Genomic DNA, 19416 nt, shown 5'->3' on the forward strand with positions numbered 1-19416 from the left:
CATACATCTCAGCAATTCTATTTACCTATTTATTTTTTAAAATATATTAATTATTTATTTATATCTCTTTTTGTGTTACCTAAGTACGCCGGAAATATTCTGTCTACTATCGTTAATCTAATATTCTGTATTTTCCTTTTCGTTACAATTATCCGGTTTAGTGTCGCTGAGTGATATGGTCGAGGTATTTTGGCGTGTTTTTTCTTTTTCGGCTAAAAAATACCAAATACTATATAGAATATGCACTCATATCCTCAGAAACTAATCATACTCTTCTCTTTCCTCTCTTTCTTTCCCTCTCTTTCTTTTCATGTTACTGAAATGAGACTTATCCTGGAAAATATACGCCTAGGAAAGGCAGATCTACGAGCCGATAATTTGCATATATATTTGCCCAGTCTGTGTTTACAGATCTTAATGAAATATACTAATAAACCTGTAATTAATAATGGCTGAAATTAAAATCATTTCGGTTAATTGTCAAGGATTAAATGATGCTAAGAAAAGAAAAGATATTTTTCAATTCTATAGACAACAAAAATGTAATATCTTATGTTTAGTAGACACACATTTTACTGAGGAGATGGAACAAGATATTAGAAACGAATGGGGTTATGAGGCTTGTTTTAATTCCTTTTCTTCGAAATCGAGAGGAGTTGCTATTCTCTTTAATAACAATTTTGATTTCAAAATACATGAGCAAGTCAAAGTAGAGAATACAGGGAATTTATTGGCACTTAGTATCTCAATAGAGAATAGAAAGTTAAGCTTAGTATGTTTGTATGGACCTAATGAGGATTCTCCAGAATTTTACCAGAATTTGAGCAATATTGTTAACAAATTACAAAACGATGAGATGATTATTGTTGGAGATTTTAATTTGGTATTACATACATGCCAACTTTTGAAAATCTTCATGGGGGATTTTTCGCGAACGACATTTTTCATGTCTACAAATTCGCGACATTTAGTCGTAAAAATATAATTTGTGTTTTTTGTTGTTATAAGAATTTATTCCATATATCCAAACAAGCTAACAACTATAAAACAAAAAGGTTTATTCTTTAACAACAAATGTAAAACTTTCAACAAGCGTGCTTAAAATTCAGGTCCATGGTAAAAGAATCTGCAGCCAGGAAACATATGCTCTCTTTCTTAAGACAATGGCCTACAAAAAATATGATACATATATATTATTAAATGCAGTGTTTGTCATACTGTTAATGTTATTATACAAATGGTTTACAATACACTTAACAATTTATTGTACTAACCTTTATCTTGGTCCACATTTTTTCCAATGCAAAACGTTTGCATTCCGACTTCTGATTGACATGAAGCGTGGATGCATTTACATGTATGCCATTCGCTGTAGCCACCATGGTTAACGCTAGAAAAATAGTTACGCTGAGCTTAATTTAATTCTTTAAACAGTTTAAAGACTAAAAAATTTTAAAGGAATTTTTAATCATAGTAAACTTTAAAGTGAAAATGTTTTTACTTACCATCACTCGGAAACATTTAGTGATTTACAAGCGATCGGTGCTGTCAGCATGGTCAGCTGCTTCATTCGTTCTTTATCTATAAAACAATTAACTTCGATCGCCTAGGTCGTTCTCTCTGTGTACAATACATGCCGATTAATTACTATCAACACACGCTCTCAGTTAACTCCAATTAATTTCCCAACACATGTTCACACATCCCAAATCACGACATGTGCCACAGGTAAACAATAATGGCAACCCTAAATCCCGATTTCTGATTGGCTCGCCAAACAGAAGTCGCGCGAGATATAAAATTCATGTCGGAAATCGGGATATCTTGTCGTAATATTTACGAAATCGGGATTTCTGTACAATTTACAAATCCCGATCGGGAAATCGGGATCGATGCTTCAAATCGGGAAAATCCCGACTAGATCGGGAAGGTTGGCATGTATGGTATTAGATACAAGTCAAGATTATTATAATTACTTACATGTTAATAATCCGAAAGCGAGGGAAATGGTCTTAGAGCATATGATGTCTTACAGTTTAGTAGATATATATAGAGAATTTCATCCATATGACAAGAGGTATACTTGGAGAAAACCTACACCTCTGAAACAAGCACGTTTAGACTTTTTTCTTATTTCAGCTTCACTTATAAAAGAAGTTAGAAATAGTGATATCATGATAAGCTATAGATCAGATCATTCTCCTGTTTTTATCTCTTTAAAGTTTAATGATTTTAAACATGGTAGTGGCCTTTGGAAATTTAACAACTCCCTTTTAAAAGATTTAGAGTATGTGCAAAGTATTAACTGTCATATTAATCAAATTAAAATCCAATATGCAGTTCCAGTGTACAAAAAAGAGTCTATTCTAGATATTCCAGATTCTGAAATCCAATTTACAATTAACGACCAGCTTTTTTTGGAGACACTGTTGATGGAAATTAGATCAAAAACTATCTCATATGCAAGCTATTTAAAAAAGCAAAGGACAGAAAAGGAAAAGGGGTTACTAGAAGAGCTTTTAGAATTGGAAAAGGAATATGAAAAACATATAGATAAAATAAATGAAAAGAAAAAAGAATTAGAAAATATAAGAAACTATAAGGTCATGGGTAGTTTGGTGCGTTCACGCTCTAAATGGATAAATGAGGGAGAAAAACCAACTAATTATTTTCTAAATTTAGAAAATCGTCACTATACTAGTAAAATTATTCCAAAGATAATACTAACAGAAAATAATGAACAGATAGAAATAGTTAAACAAGAGGAGATTTTAAAAGAACTGGAAAATTTTTATAAAAACTTGTATGCAAATAATTTGATGATAACAGAAAGTACAGATATTTCACTAAGTGACATTCTAAAAGATTATTCTGTCCCTAAATTATCTGACAATGAAAGAAAATCAATTGAAGGATATATAACATATAAGGAAGCTTCTTCGGTTTTAAATAGTATGTCAAACAATAAAAGTCCAGGCAGTGATGGGTTCACAGTTGAATTTTTAAAAATGTTTTGGAATAAATTAGGCTCCTTTGTTGTTAGATCTTTAAATTATGGATATAAAGTAGGAGAATTATCATCTACTCAGAAACAAGGAATTATAACTTGTATACCCAAGGAGGGAAAGAGTAAATTCTCCCTTGGTAACTGGAGACCTATCTCATTGCTCAATGTTATATACAAAATTGGGTCAGGTTGTATAGCAAGCAGTGTAGCAACCTCTAATGATACAACATCCACTAATGATATAATGTTTCATTAGTGGTCAGGATGTTGACCACTAATGATATAATTTTATCATTAACGAACAACCTAACCGTCCGCTAATGATATAATTTCAGATTTGTATCATTAGCGGTCAAAAACCGTAACCTCTAATGATATGGAAAAAAACTGAGAAATAAGTACTACCTTGACCACTAATGATATACATTTGCACACATTTTCAATTGCATTAGTGGATGGATTTGAAACCTTTAATGATATAACATCATAAAAGATTATATATATATATATATATATATATATATATATATATATATATATATATATATATATATATATATATATATATATATATATTGATATATATATATATATATATATATATATATATATATATATATATATATATTGGTTTGTTAATTATAGATAAGAACAACAAGGAATATCAATTAAAGTTGGTTGAATTAAAACTACTTAAACAATAGGGATCATGTCGTTGTAACAAAGAATATTAGCCCAAGTTAAAAATTGGCCCGCGTTTCATTTTTCAACATTGATTATTGATTCGGGGTGGGGGTGGGGGTGGGGGGCTTTTTTAACGTTGAAAACTGAGACCAAAAGTCGTGAAATGTATACCCGGATTTCATTTTTCAACATTGATTATTGATTTGGGATATTGGGGGGCGGGGGGGGGGGGGGGGGGGAGGGGCGGGGGCTTTTCTAACGTTAAAACTGCGACCAAACGTCATTTTTCAACAGCTCAAAAAAGTTTTTTTTTCTAATCTCTGATGACCTCACACGTTGAAAATTGACCAACTACAGGTTTTTGAACTGTCTCTGAAATGGAACTTGCTCTACCTAATTATTTTGTATCTGATAAAAAATTTCAGCTCCATGTTTTAATTCCTAATATTGTTCGATATTCATGCCAATATGGATTTTTGTTTTTGTTTGTTTTTGTTTGGGGTTTTTTTCCCGATAGCAACAGTTTGTTATTAAGACTAAGAACTCTGTCTCTTATTGTTAAACTGTGTAGATAGAGCTAAAAGGAGTATATGTCAAACAACATCGTCTCAAGCCATGGTCCGGTGTCCGTTTATATATATATCTCTCTCCACCATGATCGTTCATGTTGACCGTGGTTTGCTAAGATTGTCAAACCAATACCGGCCGTTTATGTTATATTTCCGGTAAATCGCTTCAACTTTAATTTATTTTGAGAAGTCATGATAATTAATTGACAGCACAATAATGAGCAGTTTTCATATTTTTATCAGACAAGTCGCGATCATAATTATTTAATTAATTCAACTTTACAATAACTTTTCTTAAACTTGCAAGATTAACAAAATTATGATTAATAAGCTACTTATCTTGATTTGACAGAAAAAAATATTGTGTTCAATACAGATACAAACACTACACAGAAACTTTTTCGTGGGTGTGTTTAGGGAGTATTGGACATTTATGACGCATTCGCCGGCTTAACGAGGAATCTTGACCCGGGTTGAAATTTGACCCGGATATCATTTTTCAACGTTGAAAAATTGATACCAAAAGTCGTGAAATTATACCTGGGGTCAGTTTTCAACAGCTTGAAAAATATTTTTCAAACTTCTAAGGACATCGACACGTTGAAAACTGACCCTGTTGAAAATTGACTCCGACTTCAGAGTTTTGAACTGTCTTTGAACAGAAGTGTAACTTGCTCTTCACAGTTTAATTGTACATGTGTGTACTTCAAAGTTTCGGTTTCAAAACTGTAACTCTTTCATACTATCCGCTATATTTGCCGTCTTGGGTAATTTGACATTTCAAAGGTTGATTTTTCTGACTTCAATCATTTAATGTTTCATTTGACTGAAAACGTGGTATGTATCAACCTCTTTTATTATACTTTCATGTTAAATACTGAAATCTGATTGGTTTAGACGCAGTTGATAATTTGTTCTATTACCCTCAGCGTTAGCAACACACTTGGCAACGGGTAACACAACGAATTGTTACATGCGCGTAAATTATGCGCGTACAGTTCGCCGTAGAATTCACGTCATTTCTATACAAAAGCAGAAAAATTTCTTTAAAATTAAGACATTCAGTATAATAAAATAAATAGTGCCTATTTGGGAGGATAACAGTTGAAATTGACACCCCTCGAAAACCATTGTCAACCTCCGCTTCGCGTCGGTTGACAATGGTTCTCTCGGGGTGTCAATTTCAACTGTTACCTTCCCAAATAGGCACTATATATATATTGATACACTGTCCACTAACGATATAATGTTGCATTAGTGGACAGAATGTTGACCACTAATGATATAATTTTATCAAACCCGGGTCAATTTTCAACCCGGGTTAACATTTTTTGTTACACCGACATAATCACCATTGTTGAAGTAGTTTTAATTTAACCAACATTATTTCATATTCTTTGTTGTTCTAAGGTATAATTAACAAACCCACATATTCAACTTAACAATAAATTAGTGATTCAATTGTGCTACAGACCATAATAGCAAATAGTCTTGTGTTGTCTATGGTTTAATTTTAAAATTCTTCAGAAATATTTTTTTTTACAAGTTAACCACTTTGAGTTTAATATACCCGGTAATCATTTTTGGTACAAGTTAACTATATCTGGTCAATCACTCACTTCCTGTCAGCCTTACTGACCAGTCCGGTCTCACTTTGTCAATCGTCTTCAATCTTGTTAGATGCGTGCCTCGAACCACTAAGTAAGTCTTTTTTATTGAAGTAATTGCTCAAATTTGTTAGTATTAAATTGTATTTTTGAAGTATAGTTACAGATGGAAATTTATTTTACAGATAAAACATTCTTAAAAGTATGGCACACCATTATGGTCTTTAAAGTAATTTACAGTTAAAGGTATAAAGTTAAATTCTATATTTTCCTATTTAGTAATTTGTTATTTCTATTTGTTGTAGTTTTTTACCAATATTATTCATGACGGCGACGTTTCCACACAAAATAAAATATGAAACCCGTGTGACTTTTGTTTGCTTTGTGCAAGGTTAGCTATCTGCCTGCACCAGGCAGAATAAGTCTTATGAATTGGACCTTTTTCATGTTAATAAAATCCCGCTAAGAGTTTATCAATAATGTTTTAATATTGTAAAATTGCTTTTCTTCAAACTGTCTTCAACTAAAAATATTTAGCACAACTCCTTTTTGATTAATGATAATCCATTTGGATCTTCAAGTAACAGACGAAGTCATAAATGGTATGTATTTTGTCTGTATGCGACTATTTCAGTTCAAGTAAAAAGGCAAAATATCAGGGTAATGTCAGAATGGTGTATTTTACAATAAAGGACAAAATACATGTATATGATTAAATAACGCCCCCCCCCCCCCCCCCCCACCAAAAAAAATAAAAATAAAAAAATTAACCAATTCTTATGCAGTATCGTATGAAAATCAAATCAAACATATATATATAATTTTATATTAAATTATATCATATTATATCATTAAAGGTTGCAAATCCATCCACTAATGCAATTAAAAATGTGTGCAAATGTGTATCATTAGTGGTCAATGTAGTCCTTATTTCTCATTTTTTTCCCATATCATTAGAGGTTACGGTTTTTGACCGCTAATGATATAAATCTAAAATTATATCATTAGCGGACGGTTAGGTTGTTCGTTAATGATAAAATTATATCATTAGTGGTCAACATCCTGACCACTAATGCAACATTATATCATTAGTGGACGTTGTATCATTAGAGGTTGCTACAAAGCAGGATAAAAACTGTTCTAAATAAAATTATCAGTAATGACCAAACTGGCTTCATCTCTGGAAGATATATAGGGGAAAATATTAGATTGATTTATGATCTGATGAACTATACAGAAAATAATTATATTCCAGGGGTATTAGTTATGATTGATTTTGAGAAAGCATTTGATTCTGTTGCTTGGGAATTTATACAAAATACACTCAATTATTTTAATTTTGGCCCATTTATCTGTAACTGGATTAAAACTTTTCAATGTAATGTTATGTCCTGTGTGTCCCAGGCAGGCATTTTATCAAACTTTTTTAAACTTGGACGAGGCTGCAGACAAGGTGATCCAATATCGCCTTACATTTTTTTATTATGTGCGGAAATATTGTCAATTAAAATTAAAAATAATGAAGATATTACAGGAATCAAAATTAATAACACCCAATATTTAATATCACAATATGCAGATGATACATCAATAATCCTTGATGGAACTGAGAAATCATTAAGGGCAACCATGAAAGAAATAGATGACTATTATAAATTATCTGGTCTTAAAATAAACCAAGAAAAAACTCAGATTGTGTGGATAGGAAGTAAAAAATATTCGGAAGAAAAAATCTGTTCAGAAATGAATTTTCAATGGACAACTCAATTCAAACTTTTGGGCATATATTATGATGTAGATTTAGATAAAATTGTAAAACTTAATTATGACAAGAAACTTGTTAGGATAAAATCTGTAATCGAACAATGGAGCAAACGACACTTGACTCCAATTGGAAGGATAACACTGGTTAAGTCTCTTTTAATTTCACAATTAAACCACTTATTTATAGCCTTACCAAACCCTCAGAGTAAAACATTAAAAGAATTAAACAATATTCTATTCAATTTTATTTGGAATTCAAAATGTGATAAAATTAAAAGACAAGTATGTACTCAGAAGTATGAACATGGTGGGTTAAGGATGGTTGATATAAATTCCTATATTAAAGGATTAAAGTCTACTTGGATTAGGAGATTAATTAAGGATAATAATTCAAAATGGAAAACACTGCTGGAGAATTCTATTAATTTAGAAAAGCTATTAAATACAGGTTCAGATTATATTATGCAAATGCAAGAATCGTTAAAAAATGATTTTTGGAAGGAAGTTACCATAGCTTTTAAAGAAATCCAAGATAACTTAAATGTAAAATCATGGCAGGATTATTGTTGCCAGCCATTGTGGAACAATAATAAATTTAAGATAGGAAATCAGTCTTTTTTTTATAAATCATGGTATGCTAAAGGAGTTAGATGTGTAATTGACTTGTTTGATGAAAATGAAAACTTTTTAGATTTTGAAATGTTGAAAAGAAAATTTAATATTCAAATGAATTATTTAACATATATGGGAGTAAGACAAGCTGTACTTTCAGATCTAAGGAAATACAACTTCATTAGAAATGAAGTTTTCAAACCTTTTATACCATTTAATATTAAAACCTTTGTATTAACAAAAAAAGGTTCAAAGCCAATGTATGGTATATTAAATCAGACAAATGTAACACCAGTGGGAAAAGAAAAATGGAGTAGACATTTTGTTTTTACAGAAAAACAATGGATTTCAATATTTCATTTACCTTTTATTATTACCTCAGACTCTAAATTTCAATGGTTGCAGTACAGAATAAACCATTATATATTAACTACAAACAGTTTTATGTATAAAATTGGTAAAGTGGATACTAATCTATGTACCTTTTGTGAAGATGCTGAGGAAACAATATATCACTTATTATGGGAATGTCCAAGGGTACAACATTTATTAGCAGAATTTGTTAGAGTTTGCAACTCTAAAGGAATTAGAATAGTCCTTGATAATAAAACTTTTATTCTTGGTGTCTTAGATGATGTGAAGTCAAAAGCGTTCAATATTGTACTCATATTGATAAAAAAATACATATACAGAAGTAGATGCCAGAAAAACCAATTAACAGTAAATGCCCTTATGAATGATTTAAAACAGTTATATAAAGTATTCCAATTCTGTGCAAAAGAAAGAAGTGAAATGGATAAGTTCAATACAGACTGGGAAATTTGGACCCCTGTGATTAACTCACTCTAAGTGCTCTCTCTCTCTCTCTCTCTCTCTCTCTCTCAATAAAAAAGGTGCTCAATATGTATTTTTTTTTCTCTCTTAGTAAATGTTCATTATATATATGCATTATTGATGTAATTGTTTTCGTTGCTTTCTTAAACATACTTTGTGTTCTTGAAAATTTCTGATGTATGTACGTGATGTATGTAGAAGCAGTTGGCTTTCTAATAAACACTTCATCAAAAAAAAAAAAAAAAAAAAAAAAAAAAAAAAAAAAAAAAAAATATTTAACAAAAAATATGCTCTAAAGTTTTTTGAAAGATATAAAAATTACAAAAGCCGTAGCAGACTTACAGATTCGTAGTGAACGCTTAAACCCATTGCTCTTCGCTGTTAGGTAGCAATTAACTTTGAGAAAGAAAAAAAATGAAATTAGACTTGATTTTATTTTGTTTATTTTGATGGGAAGTTCGTCACAATATAGTGGTGTTCCAGATGAGAGTTAAGCTATGTCTGGATACACATTGATATATAAATGTCACAGAAACATTTCAGGAATAAAGCATTATTCTTTGAGCATTCTGAGGTAATAATTTTGGTCAGAGACGTGGTCAACTTCAATTCTACTGAACCCCAAAAGACTATGATATATTTGATCACGCCCCGACCAAAATTATCACCTCAAAATATTCATTGATGATTTCTTACTAATTATTAATATAATTTTCAGAAATTGTATGATTAAACTGGGGAACATTTTGAGATTTTCATTTCTTTTTATTGATTTATGAATACCAATTTGCGCCCCAATAATACGTCATTGGAATTTATTGGACAGTACACTACAAAATCGATCAGTATAGTCAGTGTTACCACAGACAAAACCTATAACGGCGTGGATAGGTACATGAAGTCAAAAGTTCAGTAATCTTGTGAAATCAACATGGTTTGCATTTTCTTAAATGCAACCAAAAAAAACCACAATCTTATCAAAATCAGACTTGTAATTCCGCCCCTCTACGTTATATATAGCGTATCTTAGAGGAGCGGAATTACAAGTCTAATTTTACATAGGTTCAATTATACCAGTAAAAAATATTGCAAGCTGATTTGTCTTACTCTATTTTCTCATTCATGTTTAGCATAAATAAACAGTTACGACAGTCATCTTAGGTCTAAAACTGGAATTTTTACTTCAACATTAAAAATGTAAACGAAAGCTTTGTTTACATAGCAAAGAATTGTAAGCTCTGTAACTCGCTTATAACTCAACGAACGACACTCACTTTTGATTGCCTATTAAAAATGCCTTACTGAAGCATTGTTAACATTAAAATCGGAAAAAATAATTGTTGACCAAAATCGTGATCACGCCTAGTTATAAATGGTAGAAAATATCATTAATGCGATATCAGTTTTACAAATGTCGAGGCCGCGACAAATCAAAGATAACAACTGTCTTACGAGCGGGGCGAATATTGTAAAATACCTTGGTACATCTACATGCATCTTAACGTTTTACACGATGTATCATTTATCTGTTTTTGTAAAAGTTTATTAAATTGTCAAATTTCACTAATTCAAAAAAGGTATGATTTATGTCTATGTACATACCAGTGTGTTGGATGCACGTTACGATGGTAGGTCTCTGTACAGACCAGTGTGTTGGATGCACGATGGTAGGTCTATGTACAGACCAGTGTATTGAATGCACGATACGATGGTAGGTCTATGTACAGACCAGTGTGTTGGATGCACATTACGATGGTAGGTCTATGTACAGACCAGTGTGTTGGATGCACGTTACGATGGTAGGTCTATGTACAGACCAGTGTGTTGGATGCACGTTACGATGGTAGGTCTATGTACAGACCAGTGTGTTGGATGCACGATGGTAGGTCTATGTACAGACCAGTGTATTAAATGCACGTTACGATGGTAGGTCTATGCACAGACCAGTGTGTTGGATGCACATTACGGTGGTATGTCTATGTACATACCAGTGTGTAGGATGCACATTACGGTGGTATGTCTATGTACATACCAGTGTGTAGGATGCACATTACGATGGTAGGTCTATGTACAGACCAGTGTGTAGGATGCAAGTTACGATGGTATGTCTATGTTCAGACCAGTGTGTTGGATGCACGTTGTGGTGGTAGGTCTATGTACAGACCAGTCTGATGGATGCACATAACGGTGATTTGTCTATGTACAGACCAGTGTGTAGGATGCACGTTACGATGGTAGGTCTATGTACAGACCAGTGTGTAGGATGCAAGTTACGATGGTATGTCTATGTACATACCAGTGTGTTGGATGCACGTTACGATGGTAAGTCTAGGTACAGACCAGTGTGTTGGATGCACGATGGTAGGTCTATGTACAGACCAGTGTATTGAATGCACGATACGATGGTAGGTCTATGTACAGACCAGTGTGTTAGATGCACATTACGATGGTAGGTCTATGTACAGACCAGTGTGTTGGATGCACGTTACGATGGTAGGTCTATGTACAGACCAGTGTGTTGGATGCACGTTACGATGGTAGGTCTATGTACAGACCAGTGTGTAGGATGCACGATGGTAGGTCTATGTACAGACCAGTGTATTAAATGCACGTTACGATGGTAGGTCTATGCACAGACCAGTGTGTTGGATGCACATTACGGTGGTATGTCTATGTACATACCAGTGTGTAGGATGCACCTTACGATGGTAGGTCTATGTACAGACCAGTGTGTAGGATGCAAGTTACAATGGTATGTCTATGTTCAGACCAGTGTATTGGATGCACGTTGTGGTGGTAGGTCTATGTACAGACCAGTGTGATGGATGCACATACCGGTGATTTGTCTATGTACAGACCAGTGTGTTGAATGCACGTTACGATGGTAGGTCTATGTACAAACCAGTGTAATCGATGCACGTTACGGTGGTAGGTCTATGTACAGACCAGTGTGTAGGATGCACGTTACGATGGTATGTCTATGTACAGACAAGTGTGTTGGATGCACGTTACGATGGTAGGTCTATGTACAGACCAGTGTGTTGGATGCACATTTCGGTGGTATGTCTATGTACATACCAGTGTGTAGGATGCACCTTACGATGGTAGGTCTATGTACAGACCAGTGTGTAGGATGCAAGTTACGATGGTATGTCTATGTTCAGACCAGTGTGATGGATGCACATAACGGTGATTTGTCTATGTACAGACCAGTGTGTTGAATGCACGTTACGATGGTAGGTCTATGTACAAACCAGTGTAATGGATGCACCTTACGATGGTAGGTCTATGTACAGACCAGTGTGTAGGATGCACGTTACGATGGTAGGTCTATGTACAGACCAGTGTGTAGGATACACGTTACGATGGTATGTCTATGTATAGACCAGTGTGTAGGGTGCACGTTACGATGGTATGTCTATGCACAGACCAATGTGTTGAATAATAGTAGGTTTTTTTTTTAATAAAAGCAACCTCATATAGCGAGATTTAAGTTTGCCAAGTATTCAGTAAGTATTAAATATCATGATGCTTAAAATTATTATGATATCATCCTGTTACAACACTTAATATTTAACACAAGAATGTCCGGAAAAAAAATGAATTTTATTTATTACAGGATCTATTTTACTTCATTGTCCATATATTTTGTATATAACTTCAAAACACTGATTGTATAATGGCTGTTGTTACTCAGACCATAGACCACTTGTTATATAAATGTATTTATAGTTGTTATATGTAATTTATTTCAATATTTGTATCATTTATTTTCATCGTAAAATTTTCAATTATAGGAATTAGACCAAGCACATGTATTGCATTTCAAAAAAATCCCCCGTAAAACAGGGTGGTGTATATATCACACCAACTGGTTCAAGTCATTGTTTAACTAATATCATCAATGAGCTTCACGGCCTATTTACATAAGGTTGCACTGAAATCTTGAGTCATTAAATTTAGTTAAATGAAAAAAAACAACTGCAATTGTAAATTATTTAATGTTGACCAAGCTAAATGTACATCACTTGTGCCTGATTATACATATTACTATCACATATTTATACCACACCGGGCCCTATTAGCGCAAAGGTGGACCTTAATTGATAACATTACAGGTCCGTTTGGTCCATTTTACGAGACGGACCCTTAATACATGTATACGACACTGGTTCAGAGCAGACGTTTTACAAATCAGTCTTAAATCATTTGTTTAAATCGGTATAAAGAGGTACTACAAGGACTGCAAGCGATGCTGATGTAGTGCAAATTTTATGCAGGTCCATCAGCTTACAAGTGGAATCATTATAAGTCTTGGTTTTCCGTCTCCTAGAGATACAGAGAGTATACACGCAGAACGTTACAAATGAAGTCTAATTCCTCACGAACTTTGACTTCAAACTACTTTTTTGTTACTAAATCCGGGCATAATATATGTAATGGAAAACAACTTTAAAAAAAAAAAAATCTAAGTAATACTGTTTACGAGGAACAATATAGTGCATGAATGTGTTTTATAACTACTTAATTAAATATACCTCTAAATTAATTCACATTTCGTGATACAAAATTTAAATAAATAGACAGATAACGGATCTTATCCCTGTTGTCTTTTTACGGTTTTGTTTTTGTGATGAATGCATGACAGAGAGGAAGGAAACAGTGAAATAGTGATAAGTATATAAACACGATTTATTATTAATTCAATGATCAGAGTAAAACCCTGTTTAGTCATGCAACTGAGTGCCAAAATGAAATTGACATTTAAAGTTTATTTTGTGATATCTATTGCGTGTCTATTAGGTAAAGCTTTTTTTAATTAGGTGTTTTGTTTGTTTTTATGTATAAGTTTGGAAAGGAATGGAACATCTCAAATTTAAGTCCTTTTCTCTCAAAATAGATGAACATGTATCACTGTTATTTGCATATATATCCACTGCACGCGTACAACACGTATTTCTACAAGATGTGAATAAATGTACATAGTAGACGAGTATGGAATTTCAACCAGTGGTCTGGACACATATAGTCACCGAATTTCTTTATACTTTTTACATCTACACCCTTAAGTTTATAACTCAAAAATAACCTAAAATTTGGTTGCTGAGGGTAACCATTGCCATGGAAACCATTACTAAGTTAAAAAAGCAAATCTTACCTACTGTGAAGCCATACTATACGGTTTTGCCTACAATGAATATGGGGGAATAAGATGGCGCAAATGCCCATTCGGTTTAGATGTGAAATACAATTTTGAATTTATTTTTCCCTAGTTAAATTTATTCAAATATATTATAATACAAGTTTGCAAAAGCAAAATTTCTAACTATGGTCAGTTTTTAATACATTTAACAAAAAATAAGAAAAAAAAATATTGTCGGAAATTTTAGTGGTATCGAACCCGTGACATAAAAACCTAAAATATATAAGGTTAGCTTATGTCAGGTACTCTAACCACTGAGCCATTTCAGACACAACAAAGTGGGCTTTTTAAATATAATGTTTGACTTTGGCCACGAACTACCGGACTTGTATTATTTTTTCAAAACGTTCATTTGTTGGGATACAAAATGATATTCTTAATGTATAGTGGGTCACCTCTCCACGTTTTTGTTGATTGAAATCGGTTTGTTTTCTAATAGACCTTAATTAGACTATGAGAAAAATATGGAGCACAGACCCACTCTATAGAAGAAAATGCCTTGAAGTTCTAAAAAATGACAGTATTTGCAGTTTTTAATACGTACACGCCTGTTTGAGTCAACATATTCCAAGTATTGAACATACCTATAGGTTAAAAATCAATGATTCGTTAAATATATATTGTTTTGAATGATTTTTTAAAAAAAACCATCAGATTTATTGATACTTTAATTTTTCAGTAGTCTGTCCGACCGCGTATGGGCATTTTACACGCCTTATCCACCCATCTTCAAAAAACTAAATGGATTTGCTTTTTATGGCCTGTTGCCCTTCTCCTTTTGTTTAAGATCGTTTTGTTTGGCTTTCAGCGCTTGATTAGTTGCTGTGAATATATTATCAGGTGACTGCATGATGCTTGCTTCGTAGCAGTGTCTTCGATGGGCTCCATCGATACTGGAAATCACACTTCTAAATGATACCGTTTCAAACACCTCTCACCCTTTTTTGAACACTTTTATAATATAAAATTAGTAAGAAGAACATCTAATTCTGTAGGAGAAACGTAGAATTCACGCATTCAATTTTTGAATCGGAGGAAATAACTGAATGGACTGACTTCATCTTTGTTTTTCTCAGAGTGTTTGTTTACTTTATCATAAATTTTTCTACCGTATATACGGTAATTTTCGCGATTATCTAGTTTTCGCTTTCGCGATCTCTGTTAAATCGCAATGAATTGGATATGCAAATATTATATTCTGTATCATTTTCTATAAGAAACTTTTTAAATCGTCAAAAATGACTAATGCAAATTAAAAATGTTATAAATTTTTCCCATTTTTGCAAATGTTGTGACACGCGAAAAAAAACCCAACCCGGATATACAATTTGTTTTATAAAATGACAATAACAAACTGTCAACCATCTCAAAAACCCATAAAACGAAATACAAATTATAAGCAGAGCAACACGGACCTCTAAAAAGATAGAGAAGGTAGGATTGACTCTCGTAATGAACAAATCTCGACTCCTCTGGCAAGTTTTCTTTCAAAATTTTGGTATTATCAACATTTTTTTTCCTCTGAAGGCTCGTAATCAAATAATACACTTCAAACTTTTAGGGCTTTTATTTGTATAATATTATACATATCTTCTACAGCTAAGATGGGTAATAAATTTATTCACATACTGGCAATACTTAATCTTAAGGTATACTATCCGATCCATAAAAGCCCCAGATTCAATGAATCTGGATGCATAGCAGATATGTATTGGATTAATAATCAGTATACTTGAAATTAATTTTCATATTTAAGTATCAATATGTAAGAGTGGACTGTGTCCTAATTAATGACCTTTTCATTTTCTTGAAGAGTTGTTCCCCTTCGCTTTTATTCTATAAAAATTAGTTATAAAAAATCTATACGATATAAAATTTATTTTAGAATTGATATATGTCGTGAATACGAAAAATGTGTTTTTGTTTCGGTTTGATTTTGTTTTTAACGACGTTCTTTTTGTTTTTATTTTATATAGAAGAGTAAATTATTACTTTTAATTAATATGTTATTTCAAACCTTTTTTGGTATTGGGTATATTTGATTTCAGCACGTTCTCAACCTGAATGTACCAACAAATACATTGAACAGGAACCGGAAAGGCAACATAGATTAGGAATATTGAGCGAGCATCTGTACGATTCAATTTCAGATCCCACAGTTCATACGTATCTGGCTCTTTGTTCACAATATCTTAAATTGAACATCATAACAAAGAAACACATAATGTTTAATTATTAATAATTTTGCATTAAAAGTCATTACGTTATATATGATATTCTACGTTTTTAAGGTACTGCATTATGTATGTTGAACATAGAAATTAGAAAATAATGTACAAGTTAAAATTTCACAAAAGGAAGATTATTTTTGTACAAGTCAATAATGATTAATTATGTGAGAAATCAATCTCATGCCTCATTAAGGTTTTTTTGTATTCAGTGAGGAATCAAAATTGTATGATAAGTAGTGAGATGAGCATGTATGATATTAATAGAATTAAGCATCTATGTGTGTGTTTGAAATACGAAGATAGAAAATAAATTAAAACTAGTATATATCTTTATTGTGTATATTGATTTTTAGTGTATATTATTGAAATAAAAAGAAGAATCTGAGTTATTGTTCATTGGATCTATTGTTTTGTGTTTGGTTACTATGTAGAATGTGAATATTCAATGACAAAAATGCCCTTTTATTACCTTTTGACGTAGGCTATGGTGCTTGTGTTTTCAGAACGCATGTTTAAGCACTATGTTCTTCCAAATATATAAAAAGAATTGGAGCGTAGATGACGTTTGATTTTATTTTACATACATATTGACATTTACAATATCTTATTACATATTCTACATCTGATTGGTTTTAGTGTCTGTTCTTATAACACGTGTCGTAAAGTAGTGATTAACTTTTAATATAGAATTATGAAAGGCGAATGAGATCCCTTGAGATAATTGACAAGTTTAGTTGTCCTTAATTTTGAAAATATGTCTTATCCGAAAATAAAAACCCACCAAGAACTATTCCAATGCATGCAGGGCTTCTATGTCATTCAGAGTCAGTCAGAACATTTTTGATTAAAACAATCCTTTACAACACCAAGCAGTTTAAATTCACAAGTATTCATATTCTAGAAAAGAATTTCTCTTTAAAAGTACGCATCGTACTAATTGATAAGTGATGCTATCAAACCTAAATAGCTGAAACAGTAAGTTTGAATAGCTTTTCTCTATCAAAGGAACTTAAAAACAGTTGAAAAATATTTAAAACAGCTGCAATTGCTTTGTAAATCAATTCAAAAAAATATCTATAACGTTTTATAATATTCACAATTTTTCAGTAGAATGCATTTTTTTCGTAAGATGGCAAATTCCTTTAAAATTTCGTAAAATTATTGGAAAAATGCTCATTACACAGGAGTGCACGTTACAATTGTATTTACGAGCATATTTTAATATTAGGAATACATGTTACGACGGTATGCGATGTGCAAAGTCAAGTGTGCGGATGAACGTTATGGTGATTTGTCTGTGCACATACTTAAGTGTGAATCTGCACCCTACAGTGGTATGTTCCTGCAGAGTCCAAAGTGAGGGATGCACGTTATGGCAATATGTCCGTGCACAATCAATTGTGTAGAACGCACGTTATGGTACGGAGTATCTTCGTGCACACTCAAATGTGAAAAATGCACGTTACAGTAGGAGGTCCGTGCACAAACTAGTGTGAAGGTGCACGTTACGAATGGTAGATAAGTGCACGGTCCAGTATGTGGGATGCACGTTACGATGATGTGAATACGTCTTGCTTAAGGCCGGGTACACGAGGCTGGTTGCATTCCTTTACTTTATGTAAAGTATCTTGTAATGATTGATTCAGATTTTATGTGATTGTAAAAAAAGATAATTTCATTTATGGAAACTGCAGGAACAACGTGCACAATCGCAGAAGCGGGGACCGCCAGAAGTGTATGCGTGACCGTGATTTGAAGCGGACAAAATGGTCGGTAATTATTCAAAGACTTACAGCGTGTTATTGAAATAAAATTAAAATAAATCTAATTATCCATAAGAATTGTACGGAATAACACGATTACTTACAAACTACCAATAGCAATATTGGGGATTAGATATACTTTGAAATACCAAAACTCTTCGACAATATATATGTATGACACATACTATTTTTGTTGTACCTAGTATTTTATAAACATTTTATAGTATTTAATAAACAAAAAAGTGATTCCTAGGAAAAAAAGTCAACTTCTTTTGACCAAAAACTTTCTTCATAAAGGTTTAATCAGTGTTCTGAAGAGAATAATTTAAAAAAAAACCTTCTAAATGTGTTTGACCATATTTCCTAAGGGGTGTGGCAAAGATCCTGTTGCGAAAGGGGCCGTATCTCATTTTTAATTTTATCAAATGTATTGCAAAGCAGCGTTTTTTTTTCTTTACCAATTTTCATTTAAATGTAACATTTGTCGCCCTCGCTGCAAGACGCATGGATAATAAATGGAACCCGCGATATATAGGTCACGGCCCCCGCATGTGCGATTGTACACGAGTGTAGATATGATATTTTGATCCCTAACGATTTTTCTGCGTCCGTCTGTCTGCCCGTCTTTCGGTTTTTTTGTCCGTCTGTCAGCCTGTCTGTTTCACTTCAGCTTTCAACATTTTTTGTCTTTATGCGTTTAAGGAATAATATGAAACTTTCTGAATAGCTTCAAAATGTCAAACAACAGATCACATTTACCTTTCTGAAGCGTCTGGTCGACATGTTTTTTAACAAACAGACACTGCTGTCATGAAAATTTAAAATTAGGCCCATCCGCTTGCAAATGAATCTTATAAGTCTTGGTTTTCCGTCCACTAGAAATTTTAGAACTTTCAGTTGAATCTATTTTTTTTTGTTACTTAATTCGTATAAAAGGAGAAAATATATGGAATGGAAAACAACTTTTTATAATTGAGTAATACTTTTACAAGGAACAATACTGTGCATGCATGTGTATTTTAAATTCTTAATTAAATTTTTAAATTAATGCACATTTCGTGATGCAAAACTTAAACAAATAGACAGGTAACGGATCTTGCCTCTGCCGTTTTTGCCGTTTAGTGTGTGTGATGAATGCGTGA

The 19416-nt window shown here is 32.6% G+C and overlaps 2 long non-coding RNA genes across 2 annotated transcripts; one reads left to right on the top strand and one right to left on the bottom strand.

The window, feature by feature from the left end:
• Positions 1–1041: 1041 nt before the first annotated feature.
• Positions 1042–1648, bottom strand: LOC117690381 (uncharacterized). Its single transcript, XR_004602474.2, has 3 exons — positions 1506–1648; positions 1275–1390; positions 1042–1168 (listed from the first exon to the last, which is right to left on the bottom strand). It is a non-coding gene; the product is annotated as an uncharacterized lncRNA (long non-coding RNA).
• A 3940-nt stretch (positions 1649–5588) lies between these two features.
• On the top strand, positions 5589–6603 carry LOC136271415 (uncharacterized). The gene is made up of 2 exons (XR_010709323.1): positions 5589–5961; positions 6053–6603. It is a non-coding gene; the product is annotated as an uncharacterized lncRNA (long non-coding RNA).
• Positions 6604–19416: the final 12813 nt, after the last annotated feature.

Source organism: Magallana gigas, chromosome 9 (assembly GCF_963853765.1).
Source record: "Magallana gigas chromosome 9, xbMagGiga1.1, whole genome shotgun sequence".
NCBI classification, from domain to species: Eukaryota; Metazoa; Mollusca; class Bivalvia; order Ostreida; family Ostreidae; genus Magallana; species Magallana gigas.